The following is a 5,756-nucleotide window of genomic DNA, read 5'->3' on the forward strand; positions in this document are numbered from 1 at the left end:
CAGCTGGGGGGAGATGAATTATCCAGTTACCTTTCCTAACTCTATTCTAATATTTACCAATTTGGTGTTCATCGTGAAGCCTTGCTTTATATGAGAGTGATATTTTCTTTGGATGAAGGATAGTTTAAAATAAAAAAACAATCTTTCAAATCTGGAAATTTTCTTGAATTTGTGTCCCCAAGTAAGGTGCCTCCTTTTCTAATCTTTAGGAATGGGTTTGTAGTTAAGCCTGCAGTTTGCAATAGGAAACATTCTCTCTTGTTAGCTTGGCAGGAGAGGAGTGAAAACCCAATTTGGCTTTAAAATGTAGCACATTAGTCAGTAACAGTTTCAGTGAGGATATTTAGAGTGGCTTTGAGAGGCCGTGTGACACCCATAGAGAGTCCATTCACGGAAATGACTGACTTACAGTTTGTTATGATCTCTACAGTTAATCATTAAATCAAGTGGCTGTTATTAAATGTCAATATGCATGTTTAATATGACTATATAGGAATTTTTAAAAAGTCATTTGCCCCCAATATTCAAGTTTATAAAATGTATATCTGTAGTTAATATGAAACATTGCATGAAAAAAATGTATTTGAATATTGGTAAACATACAGGATAGATTAAATCTGTTATTCTAATATATAATTCATATATAATAGTACGGAACTTGAAAGACTAGCATCTTATTTATGTGTACTATGCCAAACTAGAGCTAACTTTTTATATGTGACAAAACTTAGAAGAATGTATCCTAATCATGATTTATAAATATAACTAAAAAGTATTTATCCAAAAAGGACATTCATGTCATTTAAAAAATCATACTTAATGCATTTCATCTTACCTTTGAGAAAATTATTAAATATCATAATATTTTTGGAAGTCTAATGTTTTGAAATAATTTTTGACCAAAGTAAGAATATTTAGACTTTTCATCTGAGTCTTAAAACAGATTCAGAATATACATAAACCTTTTTTGTGGACCTTTTCTTTGGAACTGTATTACATACATGAACTCGTCGGTAATATTGAAATGCCAGTTGCATGTTTACTAGACACATAGCAATGCCTTGTAACAATATCTATTTGGATACTTTTTGGAAAAGCACAATAGTACAAAAATAGTTAAAACATTGAATTAAAGTATTCGCAGCTTCTGAGCCATACCTACCATAGAATTAGTGCCATCTATTTATATTTAGTATTCAAAAACCTATTTTTCTAATTTGTAATAGATTCTATGTCACTTAAAAATCCTCATCAGATAGAAGAAAATTTAGCATAGACTCGACCTCAAGAAAACCTAATGTAAAAAGTTATTTCTATAACTATCTGGTTCTGAGAAAGAGCTTCTTGTGCTTACACAGGTGACAGGAGGGAAGAAACTCACAGGGTTATATTCAAAGCATAATCATTTTACATTGGCCCTTAGTGTAAAATTTCTCTTCAAAATCCCCAAGATTTTGCAACTGAATAAACTGAAGGAAACCAAAGTCTGACAGATGGAATGTTCCTTTAGTTTCTGATTTTTTTTGTTGAGACTGAAATTCATACTTTGTAGTCTGCTCTCTATTTTTCCTCAGTGTCCTTCTCTTTACTATAAGAGGGTAAATTTTATGCATCGAGTGATTTTGATGCTGTTGCACAACTGAATTTTCCAGCCAAGTTAATGTGATATCTGACTTTCTACCACTTTGAAAAAAATGGAAACAAATTTGAAATGAAAACTATATTTGAGATTGGCCCTGTTTACCACCCTGCACAAGCAAGCTACATATATCCATTGAAGGAGGCTTGAGCATACAGACGGAAGAACTGAGGCATCTTGGGCGGCTCATTACAATAAAATACTTTAAAGTGCCTAAAAACCTTAGGTTGAAAGAAAATAAAAAGAGAGAGGCTATGTTGGGGCACAAAGAAGTTTCGCTTTTCATAGTAAGTGAGAAGTCTAGGAAATGTGGTGATTTCTCACATTCTATTTATATGTTATTTTACTTGAGGGATGCCTCAAAGCAGTACTAGAATCACTTCTGTGCAAAAGGGGGGAGGAGGGAGGGAGGGTATGCCATCATTTATCCAGTTTGCTTTGTAAAGGTGTTTATCTTGCAGTAAAAATAATACTTTAGTCAAATACGACAGGAGGTTTGTAGGTTTGACCGGCATGGAAGGATTTTAAGTGATTGAAGTGTTTCTGTTTAAAAGTCAGTCAAATAATGCCCTCAGAGAGTAAGGCCATCAATCCTCTTATTGCTATTTTTATTTAGTAGCACATACATAATTTTAATATCTTCTAAAATAGCATTTAAGCCTTTTATAAGCAAAAACAAGTCCAAGTTTACATCCTGTATTCTGATTTTTTTCCTCTTTCTTTTTTTTACATTCTGGAATTGTTGTCTTCGAAATAATGAATTAGTTTTGTTATCAGATCATAAAATTCTAAGGGGCAGAATGACCCATTTCTTCTTCATGATTTGAAGACCTGTGGTATATGTCTGATATTCTGTCATTACAGGTCACTCTGTCTTCTGTTCTTGCACCCGAAGGCTAATCCACAATCTCAAAACCAGAGTTGGAAGGGGAAAAAGTGACTTCCAGGTCATGCATCCTACTAGAGAAAGGGCAGGCACAGGGCAAGGCATGGGAAGGAGAAGGGGATTCAAGCTTTTTGCAAGCACTTTATACATTCCTCATACCTTTGGTAGCTATCATTTTAGAGGCGTGGTTCTTCTCTTTTTAGAGGCACACAAAGGTTAAATTCCTTGCTTTGGTTATATCTTTGATCAAGTCTAAATCTGACATCAACATTCTAGTTATGCCTCAGTGATAAAATTTGCATTATGCAACCCTGCATTGACCATGCATGGTCTGCTGTGTGTATTTACAATTTGAATTTAAGACTGGAATGGCACACTTCTTTTCCTGACTTTGACCCTAACAACTATTTAAAAACAAACAAACAAAAAATACGTACAGCAGGATGTTCTCTGCTGGTGTCAAGAGAGGGATATGTTTTACCCCCTCTCTCTTTCCGGCTTGTCAAGAGCTGAAACCCTGGCAGGAGTCTACTGACTGACAAGCTCTCGCCCAATACTCCCAGCTATGAAAGGGTTGTCTGGGTTTCCAAAACATATTATTTGTTCAACCACAACAAGGCACTGCTCCTTGCAGGCTGGGAACTGCAGGGCTCTCAGAGCTGCTGCTGGACATGAAGGAGGGAGAAGAAACACGGACATACAGCTGAGTGTGGCAGTCAAGCAGGAACCTCAAAACTTATTTGCTGCTGAAATGAGAGAACTGAACATGTTTCCACTTAATCTGAAAATTGGCCTTGGTTTCTTGGAATGTTTCTCACCCCTCTCACTATCATCTATTGGAAAGCAGGCTCAAGAGAAAGTTGGGGAAGATCTATCAATGCAACACTGAAGGATGTTGATCAAAGATATAACCTTGATCAAAAGATATAACCTTCATTTCTCCATTTGTAAGATCAGGTTAATAGTACCTGTATCACTTCTTCCTTGGAATAATGTGAAGATGAATACGCAAACACATATAACGTTTCAGAGCAAAGATGTTATGTCAATTTGAAGTGACAACACTATTACAATAATTTTTATTTTTTACACCAAGATTTTATTTTTTACAGAAAATTTTTTTCTTATCATAAACCCTTCTTACCAATGTGGGTTTATTTTTTTTAAATGTGTTTTTGTGTGTGTGTGTGGTTAAAATTTATTGAGTGCTAATAGTTTCAACTTTATTTCAGCTTTAAGCAGGCCCTGAGGAAAGCAATTTCTACATGCAATGTGAAAAAGTGTCACAGTAATGAAAAAGAGTCATAGTAATGAAAAAGATTGTACATTCTCAATCTTTTTTTGTAGGTATGTACATTTTTAGGTGTGCAAACCTCATGCAACTTGTATCATACTTTTGGTTCCTTTTGGGACCAAATCCCTCTAAGCCCTTTCTGATTAATCTGATTTAGAAGTCTAAGTTGTATTTAGATTTTTCTTTTCTCTTACGACTGAAGAAACCAAGACTGAAAGCTTTGGTTCATGTTCACCAAAAATAGAATGATGAATGTATATAAATAGAGATAACAAACAGATACAACTCCCTGGGGGAAGCACACATATTAAAATGATTTGCCCAGAGATTTAAATGCTTTACTCCCATCTCACCAGGAGAAGGTGGCACATGCCAGATCGAAGCTTAAGCTTCTCAATGTCAGGTCTCATGTCATCTGTGTAGTATTTTATCTGTTGTTAGAGCCACACTGTGGTACTATGCAAGTCTGGGGTCACATCGAATCATAACAAATAAGCCCATGTGGAGGAAGATGTACCAGATCCACAGAGCGATGGAATGTGATGCTGCTGTGCAATGCTGCTTATCGGTACACTTTGAGTAAATATTGTACGGCTCAGTTATGATCCAACTTTTTCACGTAACAGGGCCAAGTATTGGATGGCTTCAGAATCCCCATTCAGTGTGTCCACTTGGCTCTTTGATGCAATGCCACTTCACAAAAGCACTCTAGCCACAGTCATCTATTTTTCTTTTCCTTTTTTTCTCTCTTTGCCACAGTGACACAAATCTTCCTGTTTATTTTCTAATTTTCATCATTTTTTAAAAAAGGGCAATGACAATTATGTTTGGTAAAATAGTTCTTTTGGTTGATATATTTAATAGTTTGGTTTTTAAAAAGTTAAAAAAAAAAACAAAAAAACAAAAACAAACAAGCACACCACCCCCTGCAAAAAAAAAAAACAAAAAAAAAAACTTCCCTCTGCTTGAAGCCATAGACAAGAGTCCAAAGGACATTAGCTGCTCCATTGCACACATTGGAAGGGAGAGTTTGCTGTGAGCTCAGTCCTTCTAATAGACTGGCAATTTTGTAAAAGTTTTAGAGGATTTTGTTTAACCATTTCTGCATGTGTTTTTAATGAGCTCATGATGGTTTATAACAAAGGCCAGGTTGTGTGTTTTGCAGCCTTTTCCGACCTGATCCTTCCCTGCTGATCTGTGGAGTGGGCACCTGTGCTCCTTGCCTGGCTCACCTATGGGAGTCAAGGTGGTGGGGCCATCTCCGGGCCTGTCTTCATGCCAGGAATGAATCATGCAGTAGGCAGAGCGGAAGGAGTCTCTTTGTTGACAGCTTTCCATCTGGACTTTGGATACGGCTGATCGTTCACGTAGAGCGTTGGTTAGCTGGAAGGGGCTACTCCAGTCAGCTTCTCCATAAGGGAACAGGACTATGTAAAACATCAGCAAAGAACTGCCTAGGATTTCATTTACAAAGCTCAGAGAAATATTCCCCTTTCTGAGTTCCAGGTACCCAGTTTTGTGAATGTGTATGACTGCTGCTTTGACAAGTGGGTATTTAATAGTCAATAGGATCATTTATAACCTTGTTCAGATAATCCGGCTGGAGTACACCTGAATAAATACATCAAGCTCAGGTGGCTAAAAGCTAACCCCTTTTGAGTTTCATAATTAAAATAAACAGAGATATTAAGATGAATTTCAGTTTGTCATGTATAAATGTAAGAAGCTCCATAAAGGATGGTGCTTTGTGATTCATATAGAAATATGATGGATGTATGATACATTCTCTGCAGCTATTTAAGAAAAAAAGATTATCTTAGTCATGGGGTAAAGTTATGTGATGCATTGCACCATCCAGGCTGTGTCTGGGCCAGTACAGTTTTTTTTTTTCTTTCTTTCCTATCTTTATTTTTTTTTTTTGTGAAAGATTACTTCTT

This window comes from Marmota marmota, unplaced genomic scaffold (genome assembly GCF_001458135.2).
Source record: "Marmota marmota marmota unplaced genomic scaffold, marMar, whole genome shotgun sequence".
NCBI lineage: Eukaryota > Metazoa > Chordata > Mammalia > Rodentia > Sciuridae > Marmota > Marmota marmota.